Genomic DNA, 15,784 nt, shown 5'->3' on the forward strand with positions numbered 1-15,784 from the left:
ATTCACATGCACACTCCATCTATTTAAGAATGGAAGTACCTTTCATTTTGTCCCTCTTTCACGCCATCATTTAGAATCACCTGAGGCATCACGCTTCCAAAGCCTGAATATGCATTCTGATGTGTGTCAAGGCCAAGCCGTGTCTGTAAAGACAGACAGCTCGGTGGTCAGACGCTTTTCCGGGAGAGGCATTGCGGCTTCAGACGTCAGGCCGTGGGAGGCAGGCCGGGCGCAGGACAAGCCTGGGAGGGGACGCAGGCGTGAAGCTTCCTCCTCTCTGCCAGTTCTGAGTCTCCATTTATCCGCTTACTCAGAGGTGATTAAACTTTGGAGCCCAAATTCCGGCCACACAAACTCACATAAAACCGATTTGGAAACCTGACTATCAGAGTACAATCTAAAGTGGAAGGTCGGTGTCACGCCATGAGCTGAAGCAGTAATTTCCTCTGCTCAAGAAGAGATTGGGCTTAAGTGAGTTTAGTAGAAAGAAAAAAAAAACAAAAACCAGGGCTGTGAAAGTCGCTTGATTGAATGAGAACCTGAGGTTTATCTCCAGGGCTGCCTTCAGGCTTTGCCTGGTGACAGTCAAGTCAGCACCCAGGCCACAGAGCCATGCCCTCTCCTGGGGGCACACGGCCCATCAGAGGGCCCCTCAGGGTGATCTTCCCACTGTTCAGTCTCAGGGGTGACGCCCCTTCCCCTGGCCCTCTGCCAGAGGCAGGGTGGCCTGTTTTAGACTCCTGGCTCTGATGATAGGCAGGTTCCTTCATTCTAGCCAGGAGGACCTTTCAGAGAACCCGTCTTTCGTGGAGGAAGGCAATCCTATCAGAAGAGCAGCTGCGCAGAGAACTTAATCTCTCCTCTCAGCAGCTCTTGGAATGAGGTCCTTGGTAGGTAGTTTTTGATGGCAGTTGGGGCTAAGATCGTTTTAGGTGTAACTGATACAGCTCAGGAGGAGTTAATCCTTTCTGAACAGCAGTCATGAGCTGAAAAGCAATATTAGCTCATATTAAATGCAGTTAAACCTAAAACTTAAAAAAAATGCAGTCAGTTCCAAATAAAAGGAAATATTAGTCTGATTTAGTAAAATGCACAATTTAAATGTGATTCTTTTATTCTTTTAACTGCCACTTCATGTGTACCTTTTTAAACATTACTTTTTCTTCTTTATAGTCTGCACATACCCTAGAAGGCATCATAGCATATGGTTAAGGATACGGTCTCTGAAGCCAAACTATCTGGTTTCAAATTCGAGCCGCCCCTTTCCAGCTGTGTGACTTTAGCCTGTCTCTTCATGTCCCTGTCTCAGCTTCATCATCTGTAAGAATGGGGTTTATAACAGTATCTACCTCATGGAGTTGGTGGAAGATCAGTTAACTTAATATATTCAGCAGTAAAACAATGCCTGTTATGGAGTAGGAACTATCTGTGTTCTGTTACTTTTATATAAACAGGTGACTGGATGCTTCAGTGCTTTCTGGGGGAAGAAAGGGAGCTTGGTTCTCTCCTTTCTCTCTTCTCCCTCCTCCACCAACACAAGGGCCCCCTCCAGTTCCATCCGAACCCCAGGCAACCCTCGAGCAAGCTTCAGTGTTCACATCTAATACAAGCTGTGTTTCTCTGTACTCATAGGATTCTATAAAGAATATGCACACACACACACACACACAGAAAAGCTGGTAATTGTTTTATTTTGCAGAAGTGATATCATATGCAAGCTTTTCTACAGCTTGTTTTTCTCATTCAAGAGTCCCTTTGATTCATCTGCTAGAGTATGAATTCAGGTTGTACTGCGATATGAATATATCTGGGTATATTATTTAATAAATAATCTTCCTCCAGTGGGCATTTATTTCCAGTTCTCTAAGCCATTGTAAGCTATGGTGCAGCAAATACCCTGTTATGTAGACATCTGTGGACTTACATTTTTGTTTCTAAGACAGAGACCCCCACCTTTGAACTGCTGGTTTGAGAGTTTATGTATTTATATGCTTTAATTTAAATTGATGCCCTTTGACTGTTTTGCATAGATGTACCAATGAACATTTCCACCAGGGATGTGAGAAAACATCCTTTTCTCAGCATTCCGTGTAGCCATAGATGCTACTCATTCTAAATGTTTCCTACCTTATTGCCAGAGAAGCAGCATTTAACAGGGCTCAGAGGCCCTCCCAGGGCGAAGCCGTCCATGCCACGCATAGGGAGGAGCTTTCTAGGAGTGGGCTGAGAAACAGAAGTAAAATTCAGACAAATATGGCAGATTCACTTACATCTGCTTTTTCACTGATTCATTTGCAACTAGTTAACATCCACTAAAGGCGGCTCACCGTGGTGCAAAGGGATGCGCACATGGATGAGGGATGAGGTCCACGCACCCGGGAGACATGCAGTCGGAGACCGAGATGCATGTAGGACCCAAGAGCAAGGGATCCAGTCTGGGAAGCACTTAGTGGGCACAGATTCAGAACCAGCGTAGCTGTCGGATGCATACTGTGCATCATAATGGAATCCTCTTGAAACAAAGATGTGAAAGGGGAACAGAGCCCAGTTCCACAGCAAACAGGGACCCAAGCGGCTGGGATACGAGATAGGGCTTGCCACTAGACATCAGTCTTGTTTATCGGATGTGGGCAGAGAAACTCCAAGAAGCCTAAAGATGTGAACGGGAGGGGTCAGTCAGATCACTTCACCACAGGGCTCCTTAATTAGAAACGGGAAACATGCTGCCCCCATAATTTTGTCCAAATACGTGAAACTTGTCTATTTGAGTATAAGTCAAAAGCTCTGGAGACGGGGATCTTTCTGAAATGAAAGGGTTCATTGAGCCTGTACAAGTCCAGCCAGATAAGGACTGAGCCCCGGGACAGGAAGTTTCTGCCTCCCCTGCAGCAGAGCCAGTGAACCGAAGCAACTTGTCCCCCAGACTCGAGAAACAGGGTGCATTTGTGAGGTTCTCAAGGAAAGAATGTCTTTAAATTCACATTGGCTACAGATAAGGATGGGGGCTCATGAGAAGGGGGCCACGTGCAGGGGTAGGAGGTCAATCCCTAGAGAAGATTGTGGATGGGTTGTTGATGATGATCGGACACTGGCCACATGTCAGAGGGACGTGCTGGTCCTGGGACCTGGTAGGTGACCGTTGACATGACTCCACCTGGGCACCTGGGGCTTTGGGTCAGCCACGGCCCACGGCTATTCATGGATGACCTTCCCTGGTCTCTCTCCCCCATCCTCTGGACCTTGTGTCACTTGATTCTAGGACATCTCAGAATTTCTCCTTATCAGGCATAACACAGAGAAGAACGATACCCGGACCCCAGGGAATCTGGAGCTAATGGTTTTGAGGTGCTGGTCAGCAGCCTCCATACTTTCAGGAAGAGGGACTGACTGCTCCTCTCGGGGAGGTGGGGTGCGGCGGGCTGACTCCGTCGTGGTCTATGGCGCGGCTCCGCGAGGCCAGAGGGTCGTCGCTATCGTGACTGTGTTCAGGTGCTCAGCAGGGATCCCGGAAACGGTACAGGGAAGGCTTTGTGCTTAGCAACTAGAAAGCAATTGGTGAGCTTGGCAAACAGTTTCATCAGAGTCTTACGGGCAGAAAGCAGATTTTAGGGGGACTTAATGAGCTGTGGGAAACAGGAAACCTGACATGTAGGCTAAGTTTTTCAAATTTCTATAGTTACAGGAGAGAAGTGCTGAAAGAAGAGATTTGAGGAAAATTTTATTTGTTTTCTTAAAAGGTCTATGCATATTAACAGACAGATAGAAAAGAGACTGAATATTGAAAAATACCAAAAGGAGGTGGAGCAGGTGCAAAAGAAGCTACCAAGTAAAGGCTGGAACATAAGCAGAGACAGCAGGCTGAGTCTGAGATGGCCAGAGGGGGCCCTGGGGACTTCTGCTCCCCAAAATTCACATTCACACAGAAATTCTAAAGCACAAGCATCCAAAAACTCATTTCTGAAAAATAACGTATATGCAGGAAGTATCTGTGAGGATATACACTGAAGGGTTAATACAGGTGACGGGAGATTGAGTTTCATTCAGTAAATATTTACTGTGACCTCTTGTCAGGCCCTATCTAGTCCAGTGCTGGGATTATAATTGTAAAAAGTCTTGGCCCTTGTGGAAGTTGTATTCTAGGAAGGAGGCAAATAACACACAACTGTAAAATACAAGGCCTCTAAGGAGTGTTATTAGGAACACATTCAGCAAGATAAGGGACTGGGAACTGACCAGGGATTGCTGTTTCAAACAAGCAGGCTCTTCGAGCAGGGGCCTGACCGCCAGGCCAGCAGAAGCCAGTATCTGTGAGGTTTCCAGGCAAGGGGAGAGCGGGGGTAAAGACTCTGGGGCAGGAAGGTGTGGGCAAGCTCAAGAAAGGGCAAGGAGAGGAGTGCGGCTGGGCAGGTGAGCCGGGGGAGGCGGGAGGGAGCTGTTGATGGGGTCAGCTGGGGACGGACGAGCTCAGATTCCACCTCCACGCAACGCGAGGCCATCAGCATGTGCTGAGCATGAGCGTGGCATGATCGACCTCGATTCAAGCCAGGTCACTTTGGCTGCTGCGTGAAAATAAAAAGCCCAGGGTCTGCAAGGAGGCAGGAAGATCAGAGAGGAAACCCTCCAGCCGCCCAGGGCACGGATGGTGGGGCGGATGGGGCAGGCGCTACGAGGAGATGGAATTCAACATAACTGAGATCTGCTGAACTTGGCGTTTCTGTACAGTTAGATTATTTGCAGTGGGAATGTGTAGTTTATAATGTAGGTCAAGAAGCCAAACAGTATTACAACATTGCTAAACACCAAGTGGACCAGCAGTCAGATCCACGGCATATTTAAATATGAGCAGCAGCAAAAACATGTAAGACAAACAATCTTAACAATGAAATGATGAGCAAAAGGGTAACACTCTTTTTGGTGGGGTTAACGTTGAAAAGTCAGCTCAAATCTTGGGAACCAGAGGTGGTCCGAGGGTACTAAGCTGAGCTCCCTCTGGTTCTCCCAGTGTTGCGCTGAAATTATGGCTGCGTCTTCCTAAGATCCCACATGAAAATCCACGGCTTCTTAATTGAATCAGGGGGTTGGCTTATAAAATAATCTTTATGCAAACAGACAGATATGCCAACCATTTGAGTTGTTTTTGAACTTCGGAGTCCTGAAAAGCATCGTCTGGGGAGTTTCCTAGTGTCTAAATCTACATTCGGTTTCCCAGCTTTCCACATGTTTTGAGTTCAGGGAGAGCAAAAAGGGCATTAAGGGAAAATGTTAAATGTCCTTTGTTGCTAACATTTAGGAAACCTAAAGAACGTACGCCCTCAACAAAACAATTATAAAGTGGTCTGCTGACCAATCAGGAAAAAAAACAGGGCAAACCAGTCTCCTTTACTTTGTCCTTATGTAAACTTTCTGTATGAAGATTGCTAATGTGTTGGTTTTCTCCCTGCTTGCGAGACAAGCCAGGGAGTGTTGTAACCTTGAAAGGCCAACTGCTGCTTAAATTTCAGTCTGACCTTCGGCTTTTGCTGGGGATCAATGTCTTCCCGACACAGCTTTGTCAAACTGTCCTTTCCCGTTGGAAACCCCAAGACAGGGCACGATGTGCCAGCACACGCTTCCAAAACCCTTGCACAGAAAATGCTAGCAATTTTTACAGTAATTGGTGGTTGTGGGAATTGAAGAGCAGAATTTTAGGGAAGGAAGTGTCCAGCATCGCTTCAGAAGTGGAAGTCTCTTCTTTGAGGTGTGTGTGGATTTAGCTCAGATATAGTGTGATCACTTGAACTCTGAAATTAGTAATTTAAAATGGAATAATTTAGATGTCTTTCATATATCTGCTTACAGACTGAAAAATGGGACCACCATCATCCCTCCCAACCACAGAGATTGTGTCATTTTCTTACTTGGATAGGCCAGCAAGTAAAAATGCTAGTCATGCAGCTAAACTTTAAGCTGACTTTAAAAATGTGTGTGTACCAGTGTCAGCCCACTTAGTCCCCTAACTTTATGGGAAAAGTTTATTTTTGTGGTCAGGACCTCTTTTTGGGCTCCAAATGCATTTTGGAGTCTAAGCCCACATTCGTTTTTAAACAGAAGGTACTAAGCCACCTTACATGTCAGAGATGAGCATGGCTAACACTCCACCCACTTGTTAGTGGGGATATTTTAATTCTGGTTTTTGCCAATGCCTTCTTCTCCTCTTCTTTCTTTTCCTAGACACTGCCTCTGCAGTCAGCATGACTGAATGCACTTATGTGACATACACTGTATTTATGGCTTTATTGCATCATCTCATGGAAGTATCACAGTGACCTATGGGTATAATTTTCTTTAGTTTATCTATGAAGAACCAAAGAGATGCTAGTATGGGAGCAAAGTAGGAATTTAAACCAGCCCGTTTCTAAGCTGGTCTTCCTTTCTCAACAAATCCAGTTAGATTCAGCACATTTTTTTTCCTTAGAATTAATTTTGTTATGTTTCTGAAGAGTCTAATCTCTGTCTTTAGAAGGATTTGTGTGTGTATGTTTACATTTTGTTTTGTCGCTTATAATACAATCCAGGAGTTTGGGCAATTACCATACCTTCCTGTATGTGATTTACTTGATATATCAAATTTCTGATATGTAATTTATGCCACTTCCCTTTAAATTTGTACTTGAAATTACAGTTAAATCTGATGCAACAAGCATGAAAACATCATGGTTCTGGTTGTGGTTCTGATTCCCCAAACCACCAAACCTCACCGCAACCTTATTTCCCTCCCACGTGCAATGTTGATTGGAGTTGATTTGACCAAAAAGCATGAAACTGCCGGGCAATGAGATCTATGTAAGAGGGGTGACTCTTTGATGTGGTGCCTCTTAGTGGAAGGTTTGGATGGTGTGTGTGCATGAACACACATGCACACAACACACACATACATGTCTTTTTCTCTTATTTAGTCTGAGGGAAAATGAAGAACAAAACCCCTGTTTACTGTGTGTTCCAGTGTCCTCTGCAAGGTGGTCTTCCCGGAGGAGAGGGGTTGAGCCTTTGCATTCTGCACGCCTCACTTGTGGAAAGGTGATACACACTCCTGAATAGGAGTTCAAGAATATATTTTAGTTTTGTTTATTTTTATCCAAATGAGGAATATTCCTCATGCTTTTCTTGGTACATGCATGGTGCTTAAAATTATTGAATATATTGGATTACTGAATAGACAATTTCAGAAACAGTATATTTCATTCATTCAATCATTAGCGATTTTTCATAGTGCCATCTGGAACTTCCAGTTAGCACACAAATAAAAAATTGTTGAATTTTAGTTTTAAGTAAAAAGAACTCTCACGTATTCTGTAAGCTTCAGTATTTATGTTCAGATCAATGAAAATGTCATTAGAGATGCACAATAAAAACATGTGTCATCTAAACAGGAAAATAAATGTCCTTTATGATTGTCATTTTTAGCAATTTTTAGTCTAATTCAAAATGTTAATTCCATAGTGAATTTTAATGCACTATGAAATTCCTTCTGGGTCTGCCTTAATAGAAATAATCATAGAGGACTGGTCAGCTTTTCGTGATGCAGCCTCTTAGGCAATCAGAAATGTTCCAACCTTACTGGCTTGGTTAGGTGATAGTTAACCCACATTTAAAATGATTTGCTGTTCAAACAACACTTAGTAAGAGCAGATTCTCAACTTTATGGGAACCTGGTTTGACCTGACATTTCCATTCTAACTGGTGACATAGGAACCTTTCTTCTCTGTTATAATCCTTCTCTTTTCCCTTTGATAAGAACCATTACTCTATAAATCTCAAGTCCTGTTAGTTAAATCCTAGATCCAGGCTTCCACATTTACACTCCTATGTTTTCTTCCACGATCGTGGTAAATCTTCCCATTCTCTGTTCATTAGGTAAGAGAAGGAACTTTTACATTTTGGATAAATACATACATATGTAAGCTGACTTTGGGACTTGTCAAATTAATAATAATTTTACAGAGAAGATTTGATCTGAGTTGGCACTTGCCAGATATTCCAGACTATTAATCATATGCCAGTAAATGAACATTATACCTTTTTTACTCAACAAATATTACAGGGAACGGTACTAACGTCCCAGTTGCTGTTCTAGATACCAGGGCAATAAAATGGAATAACACGGGGCCTCTGCCCTCAGGGAACATCAGCTGAGTATAAAGGAGACCCACGGGGCTGTGGTTTCTCGTAAGCTGGGGTAAGCACATTTTTCCTGTCTTACCCACTGAGTTCAACTATAAAACACAGACAAAATGCATGGAGCAGCTCTTTGAGGGTTGTGAAAGTAAACAGCAGCAGGGAAGAAACTAGATTTGAGGGACCACTGAATGGAGAGTTTGCCCATTTTTCTCCCTCTGGAATCCCCTGGCCTAAAGGTAAAGCAACGGGAGCTCTAGCAGATGTCCCAGTGCACAGACAGCTCCAGGACTAGCCCTCCGGCTGCAGGAAAGAAGGCTCTTCTCCTGGAGTGAAGAAATCCTCCTCTTTTTTTTTCCTTTTCTCCATTTTGAGCCTTCCTCTCTGTTGAGTAGAGCTGTGATTTTAAGAGGTTGAGGTTGCCCTGTTAGTACCAAAGATAAAGGGAGTTGCTGCATAAGAATTCCCTAGGAAGACAAAATTCTAAATGTGTGTGCATGGAAGAGGCCTTCAAAATGAAGAGACAAAACCTGACAGAACTGAAAGATGGAATAGACAAATCTACAAGGATCGTTGGAGATTTTAACACTCCCTTCTTAGTAAGAGGCAGAACTAGTCGACAGAATATCAGCAAGGATGGAGAGCTGAACACCGCTGCCAGCCTATTGGATATAACTGACCCTTACAGGCAATACTCAGAAATATCAGAACACATTTTTTTAAGTGCATATATGGAGCACAAACCAATGTTGACCATAATTTAAGTCATAAAATAAAATTTAAGAAATGTAAAAGAAATTTAAATCATATCAGCATGTTCTCAGACTCTAGTAGAATTAAAACTAGAAAGTAATAATAGAATGGTAACAGAGAAATCTCCAAACATGGGAAGATTAAATAATACACTTCAGAATAATCTAAGGATGAAAGAAGTCTCAAGGGAAATTATAAAATATTTCAAACTAAATTAAAATACTAAATGTGTGGCATCTAGCTAAAGCAGTGCTGAGGGAAATTAAGAATATTAAATGCACATATTATAAAAGAAGAAAGGTCTTAAATCAACATTCTAAGCTTCCAAATTAAGAAACTAAAGAAAGAAAAGCAAACTGAATACAGAAATATTTTTCAAGATTCAGACAAGATTTATGATTCTAAAATTCACAAGGGAAGGCACACAATTTTGAAATAGGACAATATAGTTGATGGACTCCTGTCACAAAGTTTTAACACGATGAGGCTGCAGAACTGAAGACAGCGTGGCACTGCTGCAGGAGAAGATGCAGATCAGTGGTACAGAATGGAGTCCAGAAGTCCCTGCACAAATATGGTTTTTGGTTTTTGACAAAAGTGAAAAAGAATTTCAATGAAGGAAGTATAGTCATTTTAACTATGACTCTGAAACAATTGTACATCCTTATGCAAAAATCAGCTCAACCTTATACCTTATTTTAAAAGAACTGAAAATGACTCATAGATCTAAATGTAAAATGTAGCACTATAATTCTTCTAGATAAAAACATAGAAGATCTTTGTGACCTGGGGTAAGGCAGCAAAAGAATGATCCATAAAAAAATGTACAAGTTAGACTTCATTAAAATTTTAAAAATATCCTTTGTGAAAGATATTCTTAAGAGAATTAAAAAGTAACAAGCTACAGATGAGGAGGAAATATTTGCAAATCACATTTCTGACAAAGAACTAATATTCAGAAAATAAAAGTAACTCTCAATATTCAATAATAAGAAAATAACCCAATTTAAAAAAGGGCTAAAGACTTGAAAAAGCATGACATTGAAGAAAATAGGCAAGACCAATAAGCACATGAAAAGATTTTCAACATCATCAGCTACTAGAGTAATTTAAAAGAAATTCATGATGAGACTTTACTATACATCTATCAGAATGACCAAATTCAGGAATAAGGTGGACTAATGCAGATGGTATGAATTGTTAAGGAAGACGCAGAACACCTGAATGCTCAGACATTGCTGGTGGGAATGCGAAGTGGTACAGACACTCTAGCAAATGGGTTGGCATCTTCTTATCAACTTAAATATTTACTTGCTCTATGACCCCTCAATCCCACTTCTGGATTCCTACCTTAAATAAATGAACACTTATGTTGACCTCAAAAAACCATGTTCATAGCTGTCCTATAACACAACTGCCTAAAACTGGAAATATCCCAAATGCCCTTCAATGGGTAAGTGTTTGCATATTTCATAAGCCCATCATTTGATGCCACCATTGAAAAGGTATGAACTTCCAGCTATAAAATAAGTAAGTCCTAAGGATGTGATGTACTGCATGGCGACTATAGTTACTACTGCTCTATTGCATATTTGAAAGTGGCTAAGGTAGTAGATCCTAAATGTTCTCATTACAAGAAAGAAAATGTAACTATATATGGTGACCGATGATAGGAGACTTACTGTGGTGGATCATTTCACAGTACATTAGGATATCGAATCGTTAAGTTTTATACCTGCAAGTGATACAAAGTTATCTGTCAATTACACTGCAATTTAGAGAAGTGGGTGGGGGAGGCAGGAGTCCACGACAGTCACGTCATCCTCCTGAATCCCTTTAGAATCGGGTACATATTTAAATGCTTCATAAATTTCTGCTCTCACTTCAACACCAGTTATATAACTTTGGGGAATCCAATTTCTTTATTTCACAGAGATTAACTAATATTTTTATTGTATGGTTTTAAAAATTAGTAAATGTGATCATGTGTACAAAGGGCTCAGTGGAATGCATAACACTGCACATGCACAAGCTACATGTTACCTGTTCCTGATTAATGGGCCACTCCAAAACTCAGTAGCTGCAGACGACTGTTTCATTTGCAGGTAGCTGTGGGTGAGCAGTTTGGGCTGGAATCTGCTGGCCGGGTCTTCTGCCCACCTGCTGGCGGTCATTCCTCTGACTGGAGGTCCTTGGTGACTCAGCTTGCTGGATTAAGATGACCTCCTCACTGGTGCCACTAGCATTTGGCGCTGGCTGTTAACTGGTTTGTCTCCTCATTAAGTTGAATGACTGAGTTCAAGAAAGTGAGAGAGTGGGCCTAGGCTTGGGGAACCCCACAATGTCACCTCTTCCACTCTGGCCAACTGACCGTTATTATACAGCCCGGAGGAGCCGGTGGCAACTTCCCTCAGGAGGTGACACTAAAATTGCCCTGCGTAGACGAGGAAGCGATTAAAGGTGGTTAACATGGATTGAATACTTACTATATATTGATCACAATTCTATGATTTATATATCTCATCTCAGTTAATTCTCAGGAACAACCCTAGGAAGTAGGGATTATAATGTGCTCTACCAGATGAAGAAACCAAGGCACAAAGAAATTAGTGTCTCTCTCAAACTCACAGGTCCTGTAAATGAAACAGCTAAGGTTTGATCTCAAGCAATCTGATTTCAGTCATTTCTTAATCATTTGATAAAGATTATAAGTACTCAGTAGAGAGTTGGGGAGGCACACAAATGACCAGTCCAGGAGGCAGGGACAGCCTGAAGGGGCGGCTGCGTGGGAAGAGGCAGAACATGGGCAGGAGGCACTCGTGGAAGAGGAGATAAGATAAAATGGATGGGGAGAAGCTGGGAGGACAGATCCTGGCCAGACCTGGAAGGGCCCTTGAAACCACAGGAGGATGTTTACTTTATGCCTCAGTTGTTAAAAATAACACTGCAGTCACACAGTCTTGAATGACAAACGGTTCGTTCAGTAATACTTCACCGAGGACTGTGAAGTTAGCTGTCTGATGACCTGAAGGCAGGGTTCTTTTCCTCATTGCACAAGCAGAAATCTGAACTTATTCTGAGCTTATACTTACATTTTTACATGCTTAATTTATTTTTAATTTGATTTAAATTAGCATAGAGTAAAATAGACTATTTTATTTTGGTGTACAATTATGTAAGTTTAATACATGTGAAGATTTGTGCCACCAGATAGGATGCAAAACAGTTTTATAACCTGAAAACTCCTTCCTGCCATCCTTTATCAGCAGCCTTTACTAGCTTGACTCCTGGTAACTCCTGACCCACCCTCCATGCCTACTGGGTGTCTTGTGGAGAATATTACACAAGCATCATCAGACAATATTAACCTTATGAGACTGGCTCCTCACAATCGCATAAGGTCTTTGAGTTTCATCTAAATTGCTGCATAATTAATAGTTCCTTTGTATTACTGAGTAATACTCCATCATAGATACTACAGTTTGTATATAAATAAATAAATAGATAGATAGATAAATAAATATTTATCTGGAAACATGGATAAAAAGCAATATAAAATAGGAATATGTTTAATGGCTTGAGTGTTTCTGGGTAATTTTTTAAGTGCTTGTTTCCTTATGTTATAAACTATGATATACTACCACTTTGACTTTATTATGCTAATTTTCATATATTTGATTGAAATACTGTATGTGCTCGTGAGATATAAACCATACATACATATGAAGTGTGAAAGCTGGAGGGGGAGACAAGAAGTGTTTGTCCCCTGAGCAACCCCTGGCACCTGACTCTTGTAGCCTGTGGAGTTTTTGAGTATCTGAGGAAGAAGATACAGGCTTTGGTTTTGCAGGTTTGGCCTAAACTGTGACTTTGAACAACAAGGACATCTTCATACAGCAGTCACAGTGGGGAGGGAGAAAGGGGCTCTGGGAGATAGAAGGCAAAGTGTCCCAGTTTGCCCAGGATGGAGGGGGTTCCCAGGATTTGGGACTTTCAGTGCTAAAACTGGGAAAAAGGGGGAGTTGATCATTCCACCACATAAGAATTTTAGGAGCACCTTCACAATGGAATGGGGCAGGTATGGTTTTAAAAGGTTCATTCAGAAATAATGTTGTTGTCATTACATGAATCATAGAAAATTATGCTCAAAGAAATCTTTTAGAATATAGGAAGTAGGCAGATAATCACCATGATAATAGCAAGTACCTTACAGTGCTGACTATGGCTGATCATTGTTTCAAGCAGCAAATTAATATCAACTCATTTAATTTTAATAGCAACCCTCTTCTAGTTCTCCAGAATTTTAAGCATATATTCCTATTAGGCCTGCTCCTGAAATCTACATATGCATATGGTCACAACATCATGACTCATGTAATCTTATAATATTAGAGTACATCATAACATTAAAAATCTTGTGGGTTAAAAAGAATTGAGAAACAATTGAGTAACACTATCAAATACTTAAGTTCTTTGTAGAGCACTTATTCTAGGAATATTTTCAAAATTTCATGGACAAAAATTAGGTAATAGTCTAAAATACCTTTCACATTTCCTAATAAGCATTGATCGAAATAAAAAAGCTAAGTTAATCATATAGAGAATAAAACTAAGTTTAAAACCATGAAAAGTTCAACTCAAGCACCCAACTTCCTGAATATGTAAGAATGTACTTGGTCACAACCCTCAAAAAACACTATGTAGTCTTTCTATGGAAAGAAAATTAAAATCCAAAATGTGTGCTCATTATATGAAAAACTTTCAGAAAAATAAAAAGCAGGGCACTCATTAATGAAACATTATGAAATTTTGTACCTATAAAATTTTGAATCTTCTCCTCAATCCTGGGAAATATCTGAATTAGGTGAGGTTTCACTGTTTTGTTTTTGACTTCTTTTTTTTACTTAAGATTCAACACTAAAGAAATCAACTTATCAAGAAAATGAAACTTGTAAACCTCCATTAGGAAGAGGTGATACATATCGAGAGCCCTGCCCCGTGGTTGGCTAAAGTAGTGTATAGACGATTATGCTGTGAGCTGCACTATTGAAGTGTTGCAGTTACTGGGAGGGGAGCACAGCTGGGCATTCACTCACCGGCCATCCTGACCTGTGTCTGTCCCGCGTCCGCTCCAGTTCAGCGGCGAACTCCACCAGCTCTGTCCCTGCGTCTCTGCATCAAAGTCAGCATTATGCCCTCCTCCCTGCTGATGGCTCTGCTTCCATCCTTGCCCCCCAGGAGTCCAAGCATCCAGCTTGACCCTGTTTCGATGGAAATGGGATTCTGTCACGTCTTTGCGTACCACGCCCGGCGGCTTCTCAGTGTTTGGAGGGAAGGCAAAGCCCTAAGGCGGCCCCCGCGGGTATCTCGCCCTCTCCTGCCAGCCCTTGCTTCCAGCGGCGCTAACTCCCTCCTGCCGGCGGACGTGCCAGCACTCCTGGTGAGGAGTCTGTCCCAGGATCTCAGCTCTGGTTGCTCCCTTGCCTCAAGCTATAACCCCATGTGACTTTCTCTCCTCTCTTCTTTTACGCACGCCCTCAGCTATCAACCAATCACTGCAGCTCTTCCTGAGCCCCCTTGTTAAGGGGCAGGTTTCCTGTCTGCAGGCCTCACTCTCTCCTTTTCCCACTTTACTGCCGTAACATGTCAGCATCTGACACACAGACAATTGACTCACAGCTGTTTGTCGTGTATCTTCCCTATTGGAGTAAAGGCTGAAGGAGGCTTAGGGGGTTTGTTCACAGTTATATCCCTATGTTCTAAAATAACAGATGGCAAATCGGTCCTCAATAATAAGTACTGAGTGAATTACGTTTGTATTGAATATGGATTTGATCAGTATTTCAGTAAGTAGGAATTTGAAAGTGGAGGAAATAGTATTGTCATGGACTTTACCTTCAAGAATTTGGACTCCGAAGCTTAGGATTCAAATCCAGTCTGCATTACCTCTTGCAAGAGTCCGAGTGGGTCCCAGAACCTCTCGGGTGTTCTAGTTCCTCATTTGTGAAATGGGGCCTCTAGGCCTCTCTGCTGGACAGGTGGCCGGGAGGCATAAGGGGATGGTGGTGAGTACCACACAGGGAGTGAGTTACGAGGTGCGAAGTGCAGGCCTGCCTACATTTTTACTATGATTTTATATTCTTACTGGAGGGACAACCATACATTTTTAAGTGGAGGAGGTGAAAAAAGGGAGCAAAAGACGACGTTGAAGTAGAAAGGACATTTAAAGCATATTACTAGGTCATGAGCATCAAGAGGTTGAAATTGTTAGGTAAATGAGGGTTATGCCCATGGTGGAAAAGGAAGAGGAATTTGGAAAAACAAATAATAAACAAGTGTTAAGTGCCTTTTTGGGTATGAGTTTTCTTTCCAGAGCCACCACTGGACCATTGTTCAGGTTGCTTACTGAACAAGAGTGGACAAGTGTATGGGAAAGGAGCTAAAATCCAGCCTATGTTTTGTTTGGCAAGCCACACAGTCTAGGGTTGCATCTGCCTGGAGGAAAAGGTACCTTTTCCAAATGAGCCCAGAGACAGTTTGGGCTCTGCAGCATTTCACCTTCAACCCCAGCTGGCCTCAGATAAGCTCAGCCTATAGACACCTCTCCTCATAGGAATGCCTACAGTACTTAAGACCTGCACTGCTTGTGAGAAACTATCATATGGCACATTTTATTATTATTAATTGACTGCTGTCATTATCTGTCAATAAAATTTTTATTATGCAGTAGACATTATTGAGCATCTGCAGTGTGTGGGCTGGGTCCTAGATGCGCATGTGTTTGTAACTTCTCTCTCAAAGAACCTAAAATACATCTTGAGCGTAGGAGTAGTTAGTTTCCTGGGTCTGTCTGGACCTGTGTGCAATGCCCTGTTTA

This window comes from Manis pentadactyla, chromosome 16, assembly GCF_030020395.1.
Source record: "Manis pentadactyla isolate mManPen7 chromosome 16, mManPen7.hap1, whole genome shotgun sequence".
In the NCBI taxonomy this organism is placed as follows: domain Eukaryota; kingdom Metazoa; phylum Chordata; class Mammalia; order Pholidota; family Manidae; genus Manis; species Manis pentadactyla.